This window comes from Gavialis gangeticus, unplaced genomic scaffold (genome assembly GCF_001723915.1).
Source record: "Gavialis gangeticus isolate Ggan-Ray unplaced genomic scaffold, GavGan_comp1, whole genome shotgun sequence".
Taxonomy (NCBI): domain Eukaryota; kingdom Metazoa; phylum Chordata; order Crocodylia; family Gavialidae; genus Gavialis; species Gavialis gangeticus.
In genome coordinates this window covers 34,898,660-34,918,183 of record NW_017729031.1, presented here as the reverse complement: position 1 = coordinate 34,918,183, position 19,524 = coordinate 34,898,660, and the positions used below count along the sequence as shown (strand labels likewise).

The following is a 19,524-nucleotide window of genomic DNA, read 5'->3' as shown; positions in this document are numbered from 1 at the left end:
GCTATACGTGTTCCTACTGGACTCAGGCAAATGGCAATTTCTAATATGCTGGCCTTACTGGAATGGCAGGAGTTTTTCCTATTGTGAAAAGATTTAATCTCTTTAACCCAGGGAACTGTACTAGAAGTGATACAAGGTACAGGATTTAAAAGGGGGAAAAATGCCTCTTCAAACTGTTGTGCTGTACCATGTTAAGTCTCCTTTACTTTGTCTCAAAGTTTTCGTCTCTCAAATGTCGCACAAATTCCTCTTTTTTTTTCTTTTAAATGGCCAATAATTGTGTTAGAAGCATTATGTGCTCATCACCGTGCTAATACAACTGATTTGTATTACTATTGATAATAAAAACTTGGTATGCTTGGTATGCTGTATGTGTTTTGATTGATTGCCTTTCTAAAGTACTGCACAAGACTTACTCATTCACCGAAACAGTTCTGATGTTTAGTTCAACCCAGATTTCTCTGTTCATCCTAGTTGGACTGCTTCTATTTGGGAAAGCGGCCATGCTGTACTTGGCTTAGTAGATCTCTAAGCTACAGTGCTTAGTCCAGGCCTTTTTCCGCATTGCTTCATACTCCCTCACCCCCAAAACGCAGCTACTGTTCAAGTAAAGTGCAGACAGAAGTGACAATTTTCACCTGATTTAGCCACAGAAAGCAGTTTAGCTGTGACCAGACATATGCGCGCAGCTGCAGACAGCTTAAAAAATGGCTGATCATGTGAAAATCCGACCTCTCGTTGCATGAGGTATCAGACAAAGACTTCCAAAATGTAGCATCTCTTGTACCTGTCTGTTGAGCTCCCAGCCTGTCCCTGTTTTCAGACGAAGGGGAAAGGGGAGGGAGTTGGGGCTAGACACAGGCATGCCCAGACAGAAAGGGGGCCCCAAAATGGTATTGTATAGGCAAAGGATTGCAGTGAGGCCCACAGTACTGTGATACCAAGCTGAACAGGCCAAAAAGAAACGGTCTTTTATAGAGACAGCCTGGTCCAAAGGGCTGAAACCTGGCAGTCATGGTGCTTGGGGCCCTATGAAGAACTCCACTTAGGGAGCTACAGCTGCTGATGCAAGCTTTGTTTTTGTGCCTTAAATGCAGGGAAGGAGAACCTGAATGCAGGTGAGTTTGCGGGGAGGGGACCCTCCCAGCAGGTGACACCGGGGTCTGAGACATTTGCATGAACTGGTCTGACCCAAATCAGTTAAGTCCTGATGCTACATTCAACCAGGCTTATCTCAAACTGGTTTCAGCCATTTTGAAACTGGCTTATGTGCACTGAACTTATTTTCTCTTATAGGTTTAAACCAGTTTCTGATCACTTAAACCAGTTTGTGTAATGTCTGTCCCTAGCCTGGATGGCAGATGCCAGGAGGATGGCTGAGCTGTTGAGGTTGCACTTGAGCCCCGGCTGCCTCCATAGCTCCAAAGAGCAGCAATTCCCTTTAACAGGTGTTGTTCTGGCCTGTATGAATCTCTGGGGCAGAGCTTCTCCACCTTTTTAGACTCTAGGCACCCCTCCATTACGTGTGAATTGAGCAGCACCCCTTTTAAAAAAAATTTATTACAGTGTTTATCTCCTTACAAGGGGGCTGGGTTGGGATATGGGGGTGGTCAGGCAAGGACTGAGCCTGTGCTTGTGTTTCCCTGCTTATCTCACACTTGGCTTACCTTCTCACACCTCCCAGCACCCCTCAGAGGATCTCATGGCACCACTGGGGCACACCCAGCCTCTTGTTTGGGTGCAGGGTGGTAGTGGGGGACGAACTGGATTGTCCCATTGGAGCATAATGCTATTTCTTCTAATGGAGCATAACGCTATCTCTTCTAATGAACTGAACAGGTTAATTTCTTGAAGAAAACTTGAAGTGGCATCATGAATGTGGTAGAAGTTGAATGCGAGAGAGGAACATGTGCAATTACTTGTGCGTCCACTGTGTCAGCTGAAATAAGGGCCTTCCTGCTCTTGGTGCTGTGCCAACTCGGTGCAAAACCTGCAATCTAAGCTGGAAGAGATCTAGCAGGTAGGCGTGGCAAACACCTGGAGGGGATGGAGGAGGAAGGGCCAGATAATTGGACTGGGTTTGAATCACTTTGCAGACTTAATCTATACATAGAAACCTCCACATCTCCCTCTTAGGACTAAGTCCTCCCTTTTAGGACTAAGGCTGGCAAACAAAGCTTTTGCAAATCTCCATGTCACTTAATAGTGGGAAATCAATTGATCAAATACTTTGCTCTTCCCTTCCTGCTTCTATTGTGGTGTGTATCGCAACAGGACTGCTGCATTTTGGCATGTGTTACTTCTCCTGTGTCTGAAGTGCCCTCTACAGTTGCATGATACGGTTCAGAAATCTTCCTGAAAAGAGTTGGCTCCATCTTGTGGCCTTAAGGCATCAAGCCTGGAGGTTGAAACTCAGATTTACCTCCAGGGTAGAAGTGCTCTAGTTGGGAGCAAAACGGTGGGCATTCACTTCAGTCTGATGCCTGAGCTACTTAGAGATCCATTAACAAACTTTATTTTTGTTTTGGTTACTCTGTGTAATGATTCATTCATTAATAGTTCTCTGTTCTAAATTAAAAGCTGCTTTTGCACATGCATGCTGACTGAATTCCTGCCAAAGTATTTTAACATGCCACAGAACATCTAGTGTTTCATGAGAATAGTGACTTTAGCAGTAAGACCCCTATGGCAATAAAGCATTTGCATTTAATCCGCTTGCACTGCAAGTGTAAGTTTATGCTGTCTGCCAAACACTGATTTCCTCTTCAGTAAGGAAGAATGTGTGTTGTTTGCTAGGATGCTGTAGGGTCAAATAAGCATTTTGTTTGTAGAGGTACTGATTTGTTTGCTGAACCTTAAATGGGGTAGGAGCGTGAGTGAAGTTACTTTGTTTGAAGTTCATTCCCCACCCCTTCTCCACTTTTTTTTTTTTTTTTCTTTCTCTTTCTGCTAGCCAAAAGCAGTAAGGAAGTGCCAGCCAAGGGCCTAAGGTTTGTGACTTCAGAGAACTGGAGGCAGAAGATGTGGTGTAACTGGGACCATTCACCTGGAATTAACCATTAAAGCCTTCAGTGCCTGCTGTGAGGTTTCCTCACTAAGTAGGTGGCGTTCCCTGGACTTTGTGGCACACTTCTTCCTTCTAAACTTCTTTTACCTGTAGTTTATATTTGAAGCCTTAATCATAAGAGCTTAGGCTGTCCAAGGCGGCCTGTTTGACAAATCCATGTTAAGGTGTGTATTCATTGGCTTGTACCTTATGAATGCAGGGACAAATTTCTATGTGCATATAAAAATGAGGAGGATGGTATAAACTTCCTTCCTGTTTTTAATCATGCTCAGACTACATCTAATAATAACAAATCATATGGTCCTTTTTGTAGGGACATGGTAGCTCCTTGATGCTAAAAGGGTTGCTCGGTCGATTCCGGGATGGCAGTTCAGAAATTGTTAGTGTACAACACAAAAGTTAGCCTTTCCTTTCCATCTTTCCCTCGCATCTAGTAACGGTCTGCCAAACAGTGGAGCAGGCATCTATTTCTCATTCATTGCCCCTTGATATGCCCATAGTGTGGAGAGGTCAAAGGCTCATTTACGTGGATAGTGGATGTGCATGATCAGAGAGAGAAATTTTTGTTTCACATTTTGGAGGAATAGTATTCTAGGGGATTGGGTCTCAAGCAAGAAGACCCTGATTCTTTTGGCTACTACCTTGCTGGGCAGTGAACCTTTAGCTACATGACCGTAAATGCCTCAAAGCAGGTGCACTGTCCAAAGCTGAATTCCCCGGCTCTAGTGGCACTTCAAGACTGCTTAGACCTTGTTTACTAACAAGCTGCTTCTATGTTCTTAATATTGTCACCTGTGGCCTACCTCCCTGCTCCTTGAATTGCCAACCCACCTCTAACCAGGCAAGGAAAATGCCGCAGCTCTGTGGTCAAGTTCACACTTGCTGCTGAGACGTGTCTTGCCTTGTTCCTTATCTCTGGTTTGTTCATAACAAGAGCTGAGTAAAAGTTATACTTCATGTTTTTAACATGAGCTTTTGGAGTCAGGCTGAGTATGTTGTTCTGGGTGGAGCAGGTGTTGCAACAACACGTTATAACACATCCTTTGTCATTCTGACTTGGGGGGGAGGGTGGTCAGGAGAATGGGGTGTTTTTAATCTAGGACAAAAATGTGGTAAAGTCAAGTGTGCTAAATTAGGAAGATGGGCTCTGAGTGTGTGGAAAAGACAGTAGGCAAGGAACAGTATTTGCTCTGCAAAGCCATGCCAGGCTTTCAGCAAGAACCTTGGTGGAAGCTGTCCAAAAACCAGAGTTGGGCCCTCGGTCCCTTTCTAAACCTTCACTAAAGGAAGCTAAAAGTAAAAGGCTGTAACCGCATCCACATCCACACCCAGTTCCTACCACGCCTCTTCCTGGAGCACCTTTCTGATGCACCAATGCTAACCAAAGTGAGCTGGAGCTACATGTTGACTACTCAGTCCCTTCCTGATGGTCTCTTTAGATTATCTAGTCCTGGTCTCTGAGGCTAGGTCCTTGCTCTTCTGTATTTGCTTGCTGTGTTTGGGCCCTATTAGTAACAATAGGGAGTGGAGGGAGACAACTGGCTAGAGCTCTCAAAGAGAGGAGCTAATTGTGGGTGTCCAACATGAGACACCAATGCTTCTTTTATATTAAGAACTGGGCCTCATGCAAAGCATCCAATTTCATTCCTGTTTTAAAACCTTGGCTTTAATCTGCTTAAGCAAAGTAATCCTAAAGTGATGTTGCCTTTCATTTCTCTGGTGGCAGACCCTGGAGAGGGGAAGATGTTGAACCAACTGCCCATTTTCCCATAACAGAGGAAAATTTAAAAACTCATAGCCAGAATTGAATTGCCTGCATTAAAACAGACCATGGTTTTGCGATTTCTGTCTGCACCTCAATATATATGAAAGTTGAAAAATACTGCAGCTGGTCCATTAAATAAGGGGCTATGGACAAGGAAGGCATCCTGCCTGACCACTGCAGGCCACCAATGCTCTGGAATATGGGATTGGATTGCTCATTATCTGAGGTGGTTAAAACAAGTAATAATCACTGGTCAAAATTATCCAGCCCTTTTTGCTCTTAATTTGTTTCTCTTTCCATCCTCCTATCAGCTCCTCTCTAACTCTGGTTTCTATTTAAGGGTCACTCAGTTCAGGTTGTAAAATTTGTCATATTGACACCCTTTGATAACTTCCCACCTGTGTCCTTTTCCTGGCTCTTTGCCAGTACAAGGCCAAATCTGGCCCTGGTTCTAAATTGAAATTAAAGGATTCATGCAGCCACTGAATTGCGCCATTAGATGCAACCCTGCAAGTTGCTCTGTTTTTGTCATGCCCAACTCTCCATTGCTATTGTGGAGGAGAGAATTACTTAATGGCACCAATTCAACTCCCGCTTTCTCAGAGACAGCTGGCATACTTGACACTTGTAGGCAGGTTCAAATTAGTGCTGATGGTGCTATAAATTGTTTGCTGCACTGCTATTTGTGCTCATATCCAGAGTCCGGTCTGTGATTGCTGTGCCAATGGTGCACAGAATAGCTATAGATGCAGGTTCTTTTTCAGTGTTTTGGGGTCAGAAAGAGCCTTGGGCTCAGGTCCATGAAGGGATGTGGGCATCAGGACTTAGATGGAGTTCAATTTTTTTTTCCAGCAGCAGCAACAACGCTGAGGTTGGGGGTCCAAAGCCCTTGATGCAGCGCATTGGAGATCTGGGCACCCTGGAGTGGGGGGACACAGCCTGGCCCACTGAGTAGCTTATGGTAGCCTATAAGGGAATGCTATTGCATTGGGGGGTGTCTTTAAATCTCACCATTCTTGGAGGTTGAGATATCTCTTCTTAAAATTCCCAGCTTGATGCCTTCCTTTGGAGGGCTCCTAAAGCCTTTGAAAACTTTTAGCAATCTCTTAAAGGACAGCTGGTGGCAGTGACAGTGCTGCTATTTATGCTGCTTCATTATACAATAGCCTGGTGATTGGTGCCCACATGCCAACTAGGAGACTAGGCTGGGCTCACCTCTTTGCAGGAGATTCAAATCCACATCTCCTCTCCCACAAGAGCACCCTAATTGCTAGGCTGCATAGATTATGCTGGGTTAGTACTCACTCCCTTCTTTTTGAAGCTGTGCATGATATGCTTGGGTTCACTGGATGTGAGAGGGATTAGAAAGCATTACTCTATGGGCTGGTGTTTGAATGCATCGTCTTGAGAGGGGAGAGCTGGGTTCTAGCCCCTATTCCAAGGCTCTTTGAACTGAGGTCTCCCTTCGCTCAGGAGGACGCTCTAATCACCACAGTCATTGTCCCTTTAACATCCCAGGAAGATGTGCATTGCCAGAGCTTCAGCAGGTGGGAAAGCAAGCATGCAGCCCTAGCATGGCCAGGGACCTGGGTGTTATGGCTTTGCTGGGAGATCCGAGTTCAAATACCTTGCAGTGGTGGGGAGGATATTGATGGGTGGGCAGCTGACCCAGGGTATCAGAGACCCCAAACCACTGCACCATCATGTAAGAGGAAACATCACCCACTGCAGCCTGCCTTCCCCAGAGCACTTGCACAAAGAAGTGGCGGTGGCTGACATGCTCTGAGAGCACCTGCCCTGTTGAGGCCCTTTTGCAGAGAGGTAGAGGAATGTCTAATTCTCAGATGTTAGACTTGAGCCTGAGATGAAAGCCAGCGTACTCAGTCCTGCAGAGACTTGGCTGCTTTTGGGCATCCTCAGAAGCAGAGCTCTCTGCACCTGAGATGATCTGGTATTGCAAGCTGAGACATCTGTGCACTTCAGGCACCTCTAGGGTTAAGCAGTAGCTGCTCAGCAGTTTTAATTATCACCCTTGTGGACTAAGGTGCCAAAGTCTTTTTCACAGATTGGTGCCTTTGGGCTTTGCTAGAATCAGGCTTAATTCATGGCACGAGATGCTTGGAACCAACTGGATTTACCAATCTCAATTTGAATGCATGCAAATATGTAATCTCAATTTGAATACAAGGGAACTTTTAAAGGGAAAGAAAAGGCTTCTGTTTTCCTGAGTTCATTCCTGATCTGTGCCTACAATGCAACTTATACTGGAAATAATAGGGCAAGGGGATGCTTTGGACAGACATTAGCAGGGAGTGGCAACATCCTATAACCACCCTGACTGTCGCAAGGCTGGGCTGGAGTGAGCAAGCTCTCTCTCACTTGGATGTTATAGAGGTTATCCCTTTCTGAACACCACTTCATCCAAGGTATTGATTAAAATATTCTCCTGTTTCACACATGCTTCACCACTTGCACTTTTTTTTTGTCTCTGTATTGTAGTGCTATCAGGAGCTCTATGGGAAATGTAACCAAAGGAGTGAGTAAATTAAGGTACAGGACCCTTTGGAAATCTGCCCTGAACCAACTTTGTGCTTGCTTTAATCTCACTACGGATGTCAGTGGGAGTAACTAGGTCTGTCAGTGCTGTCCAGGCGCTGCTGGAGTTATTGGAGGAAAGTGGCACAGGCCTCGGACTCGAAGGCCACAGCTCTTCAAGTCTATGGCTCGGCTGCTGTAGACATCGGAGAACGAGGCACCAAAGGGTCTTGACCTTGGTCTGTGATCTGTACTGTCTTCTTGGCCTCTCTCCTGTCTCTTTATGGTGACATTTGACCTTAGTTTCCCTGTTTTGTAAGGGGAGATAGTATTTCCTTGCCTCATGCTTAGCTGCCTTTTTTTAAAGCTCTTCTAATTGTGACAGCTGGAAGGAGCTGTCACTGTACAAAGTACCATCTAATGTTAATTCTTTACCCAGCCATAGCACCTCTCATCCTAAAGGACCAGACCCCCATGAACTCTCGACCACAGGCTATATCCTAGTTCCCTGTGCAGAGCTGCGGTAAATGAGGTCTACTTAGCAAATCCCAGCTGTGCATTAGCAGCTGCTGGCCTCGTGCTTCCTACAGGGATGGTGGGGGAGGCCGGACTGGGGGTGTTACTGGGACACATTGGCCACAGTCCTGGATTTACTCCACCTCAGTGCCCTTTCCTGCTGTCGGAGGGAGGGAACGCTACGCATGACGGACGCTGAAGTCACCCAGCAGCCAAATATGGCCTCTGCTGGGGTGGAAGACGTGCAGCACTCAGCACAAGTACCACGCCGTAGGAGCGGATGGCAACGAGGAGAAGGGAGGAATAGTGTAACTAATTGGATCGGTGGTGGGATGCAGTAGTACCCATGTTGGAGTTGGGCCAAAAAATGATGCTTATGCCTCATACGGTTACAAATAAACAAAGATATCCACGGGATCCTTCACATCCAGAAATGGGGAGGACTTGTCACGCATAACGTCCAAAAGCCTGAATGCACCTGGTTCCAGTACGGGGTGGGGGTTTTTTATGTTCCATTTCAGCTGGAAATTACTGATGTGACCAAGGTCCGATTCCCTCCAGCAATTTTCCCCCTCTTCCTCGCTCCCTGAGGTCTGACCATCTGGAAATCCTCCCCCACCTCTTTGTCATGTGTGAATTTCCACCTAGGGCTGAAAGTATCACTGTACTAAAGTGTGATGCATTAACACATGGAGGCAGAAAACAGAGGGGAGTTGGGGATTATATCACTCCATGGACCCACTCCACATTCACAGCGTGATTTAGTCATCTTTATCTGCTTGTGCGCACCCCCTGTCTTCCTGTTGTTAAAACACGGCTATGATTAGAAAGGGTCCAAGTAAATTATGCTGCACAGGGTGATATTTTTTTTTTCTATGTGAAAACAAAAAGGTAATTGTCATAAGGAAAGCCCGCCCCTTCTCCCGGGGAAGGCCTAGGGAAATATAATGATGTTAAAAGCTGCATTGCGATGGCAATCCCAAAAATGTCCCTTTCCTTCACTGCCTGATAATAACATAGGATCTGCTCCTGCCAATAAGTGGATACTGCCGTGCTGCTTTTTTTCTTAAGAATAAGTACTAATAGTTTAGGTCACTGTAGGGGACCTAACAGTGCTGCATTATAATGGAAGAGAAGCCAAGCTGAAAAAATGTCAGTTGTAATAATTTGTCTTTTGGGCAAGCAGCTTAGCTAATAATGGTGAATTCCACTTGCCTAGGAGCCAGCTGGCTATTCAGCCTTCTTCTAACTCAATATTATGGCCTGTTACGTTTAAACATAATTTTCTCATGGCTTGGTTACTGTACTCCTTTTGTATATAATAATGCTACTAACCAAAGGAGTATATTTTAGATTTGTTTAAATTAAAAACTGTCCAGCCCTGAAGCATTTTAACAGTGCAAAATCCATTTGAAGTAGCCAGAAAATGTCAAACTTGTTCTTTTTTTTTTTTTTCCCTTTCCCCTCTCTGCCATGTGTTTTGCCTCTAAAGGCAGTTGCCTTCATCTTACCCAGAAGCAAACTAGTCCAGGACATATATTTTGGTGGCCTGGATCCTACAGCTACTAAAACATGTATATAATATTAATAGTGCTATTCACATGTATGATAAAAATTAGGTGCTTAAGTGTTGGCTGCTCCACTGCCTTGATGTGGTTTCTTATCCCTCTTTGGTAGTCCTAGAGTATTGCATAGTGATGGTCCTAAATGCCACAAGTTACCCTTTAAAATTCTCCAGTAATAATCTAAACCGAACAGTAATGAGATTCAGTAATTTGGGCCTTTTTTATCCTGAGTGACTGTATTTTTAGGGTTATTTCTATATTAATTACCTGGTCCAGTACTGAGTAGCTAATAACAGGATCAATAACAGAACAAGAAGAACCAGTTGTCACTTGAGGATTGCAAAATTTCTACAGTTCTAGAAATGCATCTGTAAGGAACTTTTCAGTGAAAGGGACAGTCAAGGGTGTAGCGTGTGTTATGCAGGTGCTTAGGAATGAATGGCAGATACTAGCACCCAAATCATATGCTCTGCAATTCATCTTTTAATCCTACTAGGTATTCTAGTTTAATCCTTCCCAGGGGATGGGGGCGCAGAGAGTTCTTGTGTATAAATCATAAACGCAGGACAAGGCAAAGCACTTTATTAATAAACCCATCTAATGTGATTTAGTGCTATTGGAATGTCAGTGAAGGGTGGTGGTAGGAAAATTTGCTTGTAGCTAATCTAGAGGAAGCAAACATGTAGGGTGAGGTAGTTTGTACATACTTGCTAGAAATTTTAAGGTGACAGAGTAGTGTCAGGCAAGTGCCTACTAAATACCATGTACCAGGTGTAAATTCAGCATAGTGTAAATGATTTAAATGGTGTGAAATTGGTGTTTCAGATACTCCAGGGAGTGGGGCTAGGGTCCCCAATGACCTGAATAGACCAGAGAAATGGTCTGCAATCAGTCAGATGAGATTCAGCGAGGACAAATGTGACATCCTGCCTTCGGGACAATAATTGCATGCACAAATACAGATTGGGGAATGCCCTCCTAGGCTGCAGCACTGCAGAGAAGGACCTGGGGGAAACAGTGGACCATCAGCTGAATATTAGCCAACAGGGCGCTCTTTTTTCCAACAAAAGCAAACTGCATCTTGGGTTGTATTAGTGGGAGTGTGATTTGCAAATCAAAGGAAATGATTCTTCCACTCTGTTCAGGACTGTTTCCAGTTTTGGACCTTCAAGAAGAATGTGGGCAGTTTGGAAAAAGTCCAGAGCAGAGGGGCAAAAGTGATGAAGGGCCTGGGAGGCAGGACGTATGTGAAAGGCTGAAAGAACTGTGGTTATTCAGTCTGGAGAAGAGAAGACCAAGGGGGGATTTGATAAATCTTCAAATACCTCAAGGGTGATTACAGAGAGGATGGAGATGGGCTTTTCTCTGTGGCTGTGTGGGGCTGGACTACAAGCAACAGCCTCAAGGTGCAGCAGGGAAATTAGATTGGAGATTAGGAGGAACTTTCTGATTATGAGGGTGATCAAGTACTGGAATAGGCTACCTAGAGAAGAGGTGGGATCTGCATCCTTAGACGTTTTTAACAGCAGGTTGGACAAACACTTGGCTGGGATGGTTTAGTTGGGGATGATCCTGTCTTGATCAGGGGGCTGGACTGGATGACCCTGTGAGGTCCCTTCCAGCCCTATTTTCCTATGATCCTATGTCTTCGTTGCCTGTGACTGACCAACATTGCTTAACAGCAGCTGAGGCTCTGGCCCCTTTATCTCTGTACCCACAAAATGACTGATTCTTCCCCATACTGACCAAGAACATCTGCTTGGGTCTCTCTCTATCTATACACCCATCTCCAATAATAAATAATAGAATATATTGTGGTAGAACTGCTGCCTTGGGGTACTGAAAAGCCTCTGTCAAAAATCCTTCCGGAGCTGGAGAGGGAAAAGTGATGTGGGAATTTGTGTGAGCAAATACTAGCAATGCCTAGCTCTTGCCTTTTCCTCTAGGCCAATACAGCTACAACCTGGATACCTAGCTCTTATGTAGCACTTTTCATCCATAGGTTTCAAAGCATTTTACAGATTGAGTTTTATATTCAGTATTAATTGACCCAAAGTGAATGGCAAAATTAAGACTTCAGAAGCTTAGTGTGGGACTGTGGTATGTGTGGATCTAGGATTTGAAAAGGGGTGCACATGGTGAATGGTGGAATCATATATAACAATACTCATTTTTCTTTAGGTAAAAAGAAAGTAAAAGCTTTACTAACATACTAGGCACCTAGGGCTGTATCTTTCAGTTTACAATTGATGCAAAAACAAACCTAGCTTCATTGGAGTGAATTAACAACAGACTGCGAGACTGTGAAATAGGAGCTATATTACCAGGAGCAGCTCACATAGCAGTATTGCAGAAGAAAGGCCAGTTTGATTTGTGGAACAGCAAGACCGAAAGGACAGAGGGTCATTAACACTGTAGTATGAAGAGTTTAGTAGGGATCAGGTAGATTTTAATGAACTGTGAAGTCAATTGACCCCCTTACTACTGCCCGACCAGAAATGCTGCCGCCACTGCCAGGCAGTTGGTTTTAAATTTGGGTGGAGCAGGAGTCAAAGCAAGGGTGAGGAAAGAGGGGGAGTGCAACTGCACCAATGCATCCCCCTGGATCTACGCCTGGGTGGGGAACACATCTGGCCATGGAGTAGGGGGATCACTGGCAGGAGCTGCATCTACATCCGGAAGGAGAGGACTCTATTCTTCATGGCCTGTTAAGTGCTGTCTGGGGAGGGTAGGTGCCAGTATTTGACATCCGTCTATCAGGAGCTGGACTGGACCCACTAACCCCATTTCCTTCAGGTCATTGCAGAGCAGATAACGATGCTCAGTTCCTTCTGAGCTGGATTTGAAAACCAGAGGAGCAGCTTTTTATCCTGTGTCTACTCCCTGGTCTCCTCCTTTTCCTCTGGGACAATTAATGATCAGCAATCTGACCTCCTTTTGTTTTTCCTTGGTTGTAACATACATCAGCCATAATACAGTTGAAATATATTGGTTGGGTCTTCATGTGTCCTCTCAGGAAGCAGTGTTTAAATTAAAATGTGCAGTGTTTTGCTCGTATATTTAGTTCTTAAAAGCAGTTAATCTCCCTTCAACTTGCTCCCTATGAAGCGTTTTCTGTGAACCCATATTGATACGCATGCCATGTTCTTTAAAATGCTCATTTTTATCATACAGCCTGCACAGCTTCATATGTTATCTCTCGTCACCCTCCGCCCCCTACACCCAGGCCCAGCTGACTTCTTAGGATCTGGTGCTACAGTCTGTATGTAGCCCAGATAACAGGGGCATCAGTAGTTGTTATATGACTGTAGACTGCAAACTTGTCCTGCAAAAAAAAAAAATTAAAAATTAAAAACATAGGCCATGCTAGGAAACAAGTGGATGGAAAATTGCTTGTGCTTCTAGCTCATCCACAAAAACGGAGAGGACGTTGAAATGCTTGCTACTTGAACATGGTAATTGTAGCTGTCTGGAGATGGTCTGGAGGAGACCAATGCAAGATGTTGAGAGATCCGGTCAGATCACTGAGCCTAGTCTCCTGCTAAATGCTGCTGCGGTGCGTGTGGTGTTCAGGAACCACTCTGAGGTAAAGTGCTTGACATCTGCTTTGTTCTGCACTTGTGAAGTGCTTGACAACTGCTTCTGCATGACTGAACTTGAGTCTTCAAGAGACAGAGCCCTACACTTCCTTAATCCAAGCCTCTGTGTAAGTCACTGGGCATCCTGCGAAGCGATGACTGTGCAGGATCCAGAAGTTAACAAGAAGGACCTGGAATTCTGGCCTGACCAGGGAGTACTTGCTGCAGAGCAATAACATTTTTGCAATTCACTAACCCTCTGAATTAATGTATTCTTTGGTCCTGCTTTCCAGGTTGTCCTGTTTTTCAAAGCACCCACTTCTTTCCCTTTCGTTTCTTTAATGGCTGTCTTCTGCAGCTGATTTTTAAGCTTCTTGACTGTGCTCCAAGGGGACAAATCTCTTTCAATGTCCAAGGGACCTCAGGAAACCTCTGTGAGCTGCTGTGTCCCAGTGAAGAGCTTCTTGGGGTAAATTGGCGTCAATCTGACAAAGAGGTAATGAGAGAACCTTTGACAGCTCAGGAGGCTTCCAGGCTATTTAGGGTTAGATTTGCAGTGGGATTAAGGGTACTTTCATGTTGCACAACACCAGGCTGTGCTGAGACCTGTTGCACAGCATGTTTCATTGGGGTGCTTTATCAACATAACCTGAGACCAGTGATTCTCAACCAGGGTGCCTTGAGAGCTTTTCAAGGGTACCACACAATGTTAGCCCTGGTAGGTGTGCAAAGATGATTCACAAAATAAAACCAGGGATTTCAAAAAGGAGCCCAGAATGTTAAAACCATTTGAACTCCTTGTGGTCTTTCTGCAGTATGAAGGGTTTAGCAGGGATCAGGTAGATTTTAATGAACCATGAAGTCAATTGACCCCCCCCCACCCCCACTTGTGCCCAACCAGAAATGCTGCTGCCACTGCCAGGCAGCTGGTTTTAAATTTGGGTGGAGCAGGAATCGAAGCAGGGGTGGAGGGAGAGGGGGAGTGCAACTGCCCTATTATTTTTCTGTAGTCAAAAAATGAGGGAAAACAAAGAGCTGGCATTTTCTGAGTGGCACCTGAGGGGGTGCCTCGCATCTAGTGAGGGGCACCTTGAGTCTAAAAAGGTTGAGAGCCATTGCCCTAGATGCTTTTGAAACCCCTTCTCCTCCTCTTTGCATTTACTGTATTCACCCAAATCCAAGACCGCCCTGAATTTAAGATGACCCCCCAATAATTCTATCCATGGGAAATGTATACATTTGTCATAATTTTCCATGCATTGAATCTACTGGGGGGGCTGTCTCAAATTCATTGCTCCCCACCACTGCAGCAGGGAAAACAGGGGAAGGGAGGCAAGGGAGTGGGGAGGATCCAGAAGCCTGACTCCTGAACCTTACCTGATCTCTGCTGCCTGCCCCCCCTGCAGTGCCTACCACCCCTAGCACCTGCCCCCACAAGCCCTGCTGTCTGTACCCCCTGCTGCGGTGCCTGCACCGTCCCCACACCCACCCCTTTCCTCTTGAGTGCAGACAAGGCCCGTGAAAGTTGGAAAGCATCACGTCAGCCGTCTGTACAATTGGTATGGACAGAATCGGCTCGTATCGTCAGCGGTTTGAGTCTGTTTCAGAGGTGCTGCGGGAATATGCGGGGCAGATCTTAGGTGGGGGTAAATTACTGTGATTTTGTCGAAGAGCGATGTCAAAGTCGCTGGCCTGTAGCAGTGTTTTCTGCACAGCTCCCTGAGCTTCCTGCTGGCTCAGAGAGGTCATGGGCTGCAGTTAATAATTGGCCACTAAAAAAAAAAAAAGCGTGATATTTTTATTTTTAAGTTTCCCACAACCTCAGAAAAATGCCCATAAACTAATATGTAGGTTATGAAAATAGGGGGGAAGCCATGTGATGCCACAGACGTGGCAGCTATGCTGACCAGCACCAGCTGAGGATCCAGCCCATCCTACTATGGGTTGGATTCAGCCCAATACAGCATTAACAGCACTCATAGGAAATTGTATTCTGGTTGTGAATATTGATCTCTGGGGAGAAAGTGTCTGGCGTTACAACAACATGCTTTGCCCTCTCGCAATTGGTGTTCTTAGATATAAACGTACCCATCCAGCAGAAATCCCATCCTTTTTCCCTTTTTGTTTTTTTTTTCTTTTTTTTTCTGCATTTCACGTCTGGGAAAGCATGACCCTGAAGGAGATGAATGCAAGCTAGCTTGAGAGGGAGTGTGTGAAAATTTAGCCTTGCTCAGATTAGTTCAGAACAAATAGCAGGGAGAGAGGGGGGCGAAAAGTGTGAAGAAACCGTCCTGCTGATCGTTCGGCTTCCGTGTGCGCACGCAACAGGTTTATGTCCAAGGGAAAGTGCTGAAAACTGAGAATTTAAAATGAACAGAGCTTTATGAATCGATTGGTCGGCTGCGCTTTCGGAGTGGGAGTAGGAGTCTGATGGCACTTCTTTCTAAACCCCAATTGCCTCCCCTGCAGGGTTTTCTTTAACGGTGTATCTGTGAACAGCCAAGATTCAATTACTTCCTTATCTGGAAAGTAAGTCAGAGCACGGTGATTGTTTTGGTGCCAGCATTCAAGATTCCCTCTTGCTCTTCATACTTTCCATGATAATATTGATTATGTATGACAGGCAATTCCCAGATAACACAGGCCTTTCCAGTATTAAAAATATGCATCCGACCTAACCAAAAGGAAATGTTTCACTGACTGACACTGAGAGACTGCTGGTTTAGGAAAAAAAAAAATCACACCTTTCTGAAAAATCTTTACCTGTTTTGCCTTTGAATTACCTTTTAAATGTTGTCATCTCCATCGGAGAGACATTTTTTTTTCCTGCTTTGCATTTCTTTCCCACCAGGACAATGAGTTTTCGGTGGGGGAGGGACTGTATTTGCAACCTTCAACTCTTGCAAGTGTGAAATGGGCCCTGTTAAAAAATATTTATATATATTACATTTGACAGTGGCCTCTCTGCACCAGCCAATACTGCTGGGTCTGTTGTTCTCACCTTAGCTCCTGCTGTCAAATTAATTACTGTGAAGGACTAAGCCTGCTTCATTCATGTGCTCTTATTAGCTTACAGGATGTGTCAGATGATTGGATTTTTAGCATTATTTCTTTTTTTGTGTTCTAGGTTTTCCATTCAAGAACTGCAAGGGTTGGGGAGGCAACACCGCATCTGATTTTGATCTCTCACTCCTTTCACACTGGTGTGATTCCAGTGATGTGGATGATTTGCATCTGATTTGTAAGCTGTAAACGCAACCAGATTTTGATTACATTAAATCGGAAATGAGCAAGGTAACTGGGACTGCAGTATGATTTTGACCTGAAGAATTAAGTGTTTCCCTTCGCGTCCTGGTATACAGCAAGAAGCAGAATCATAGAAAGAAAAATTAAGGGCTGGAAGGGACCTCATGTTTGAAAGCAATATATCTTCTTACCTACATAGGTGTCCCTTATATTTTAAAATAATGTTGGTATTACAGTTGCACCCAGAGCCTCCTCCTGGGCTTGATCGGAGTTCAGTGGCAGGAGTTTTTATAGATGGAGCAATACTCCAGACCTCAGTTTACAATCTGAAGAATCAAGGCAGTAAAAGGGAAGCTTTATCAACCCTATTTACAAGTGGGGAATTGAGGCACAGGGAGGTTTAAAGGGACTTGCTCAGAAAATCCCTGAACTCTGGTCTTGTGCATCCCCATTGTAACCCTTGCCTTGGCTGAGAAACACGAATTTCGCGTCATGAGAAGCCTTGATGTTTTTGTGAAACTTTTCCTGTGTGACCGCAGGGGGCCAAGGAGGGCAAGGAAGGCATCCTGGCTGTGGGACACCGGGTGCAAACTGCTGCTCTAGCTGATTCGGAGAGTGAACGTGGGGGTCCCACGTCCCAAGGAACTGTCATAGTTTCATAGTTTCATAGATTTAGGGTCGGAAGGGACCTAGTAGATCTTCTAGCCTGACCCCCCGCCAGGGCGGGAGAACAACAAAACCCCAAAACAAGAAACGGGACTCAAATGAGTCCAGCCAGGTAGGCATCCAGCCTCTTCTTAAAGACCCCCAGGGTAGGGGCCAGCACCACTTCCCTTGGAAGTTGGTTCCAGCTCCTAGCCGCCCTAACCGTGAAGTAGTTTTTGCGGATGTCCAATCTATACCTCCTCTCCATCAGCTTGTGCCCATTACTCCTTGTTATGCCAGCGGGCGCTAGGGGAAACAGCGTCTCCCCCAAACCCTTCTGGTCCCCCCTAGTGAGTCTATAGACAGTCACCAGGTCCCCCCTTAGCCTTCTCTTGTGGAGGCTGAATAGGTTCAGGTCCCGCAGTCTCTCACTGTAGGGTCTGCCCTGTTGTCCCCGGATCATGCGGGTGGCCCTCCTCTGGACCCTCTCCATGTTGTCCACATCCCTCTTGAAATGGGGCGCACAGAACTGGACACAATACTCCAGCTGTGGCCTGACCAGCGTCGCGTAGAGGGGGAGGATCACCTCCTTGGCTCTACTCGAGATGCACCTGTGGATGCACGACAAGGTCCGGTTAGCCCTGCCAACCATGACCTCGCATTGTCGGCCCATGTTCATCTTGGAGTCAATAATGACTCCAAGATCCCTTTCTGCCTCCGTGCTCTCGAGTAAGGAGTTCCCCATTGTGTAAGTGTGCTGCTGGTTCCTACTGCCCAAGTGCAGCACCCTGCACTTGTCCGTGTTAAAACGCATCCTGTTCCTGTTAGCCCACCCCTGTAACCTATCCAGATCCCTCTGCAATCTCTCCCTCCCTGCTAGCGTGCTCACCTCCCCCCAGATTTTGGTGTCATCAGCGAATTTAAACAGGTTACTTTCCACCCCATCATCCAGATCGCTGATGAAGAAATTGAACAGCGCAGGCCCCAGGACCGAGCCCTGGGGGACTCCGCTACCCACCTCCCCCCAGGTCGAATATGACCCATCCACCACCACCCTCTGAGTGCGACCCCTCAGCCAATCTGCAATCCATCTGACTGTGTAGGCATCGATGCCACAGTCACCTAGTTTTTTAACTAGGATGGGGTGAGAGACGGTGTCAAAGGCCTTGCTGAAGTCCAGAAAGACTACATCCACCGCGACACCTGCATCCATGGCCTTTGTGACCTGATCGTAGAAGGCAATCAGGTTGGTCTGACATGATCTCCCCCTAATAAATCCATGCTGATTGCCCCTGAGCATCATTTCTGATGCCGGCCCATCACAAATGTGCTCCTTGATGATCTTCTCAAAGAGTTTCCCCAGGATTGAGGTAAGACTGACGGGCCTATAGTTGCCCGGGTCCTCCCTCTTCCCCTTCTTGAAGATAGGGACCACATTTGCTACCTGTCCTGACCCCGGGAAGGGTCCTGAAACTATCTTGGACCTCGGGATCCTTTTTAGTGAAAAACAGCTGACTCCTATGACACACTTGGGTTTGGACAGGTGACATTTTTCCATTTTCCCAAGTAAAAAACAAAAAATCCCCCACCCCTTGACTAGAACTGCAAGACCACCTTTCCTCCTTATATGTTCTCCAGGTAACACCGGAAGGCCGTCTCTTGAACCGGTTTGCAAGCGAGGTACTCAGATGCAGACAAGTACGGAAACTTCACCAAGTCTGTAGTTAAAAAAAAACAAACAAATCATTTGCTCTATTTCAAATGAGTAGCTGCTGTGTTAACAGAGCCTGATCCAGGCTGAGCATGAAAAGAAGGCACCGACTGTTCATTTGGACGCAGGCCCTGGACTACAGCATCGGCACTCGTATTTGCAATGTGAAGTGCAAAGGAGCTTATAGAATTGGTGTGGCTGAATTTGTGAGTGTGTATTCACAGGTAAGAAGGCATTATTACTGAATTCCAGCTGCTGCATGTGCACGAACAGGTAATAATATCACTGGTTTTGCTTCTCCTGCTTTATCCAAAGACCAACGCTACGCAAACTCTGCTGCGCTGGCGGGCCGAGTCGGTGCTCGATTCATCACTGTTTCCCGACACCTTCCAAACCCGTTCTCCGTGAACCTCAGGTAGACGTACCTCGTGGTAGCATGGGTCCCAGAGCCCGGCTGGGCTGTCTTTTGAAGACGCGGCAGGTACCAAAGACGGGCACTGATGATGCTGAAAATTCAGAGAGGGATTAGAAGGAGTGAAGCTTTCTGGATACTGGGAAGGGAGGGAGATGCCGGGCTGTGCGGGCACGGGCCGAGGCGCTTCCCAGCCCTCGCAGCCTCCAGAAGGCGAAGGGCTTGTTAGCGCCAGGAGGGCTGGCGGCGCTGGCACGGCGGCTCCTGGCAGGCCCGGCGCGGGGCATCGTCTCCTGTCATCGTCCCCTCGGCAGAGATTAGCCCAGATTGTGACAGGCAGGGCAACTGCACTTGACCCAATTCCCTCATGACAGCGCCCTGGCCTCCCTGGCACCCTGACAGGCCGCGGCGGGCGCTGCCGGGCCCAGGGCAGGACGGGAGCCCTTCCGCTCTGCCGCCCGCCCGCCCCGGCGCTCGCCCCCTG

At 46.3% G+C, this 19,524-nt stretch overlaps 1 long non-coding RNA gene across 2 annotated transcripts; it reads left to right on the top strand.

Moving 5' to 3' along the window:
• The first annotated feature begins 1,918 nt into the window (after positions 1-1,918).
• Positions 1,919-19,226, top strand: LOC109301720. Of its 2 annotated transcripts, XR_002098585.1 has the most exons (4): positions 1,919-2,020; positions 16,154-16,320; positions 18,556-18,852; positions 18,944-19,226. It is a non-coding gene; the product is annotated as an uncharacterized LOC109301720 (long non-coding RNA). The 2 variants fall into 2 exon arrangements; XR_002098584.1 differs by having other exon boundaries at positions 18,556-19,226.
• The last annotated feature ends 298 nt before the right edge of the window (positions 19,227-19,524 follow it).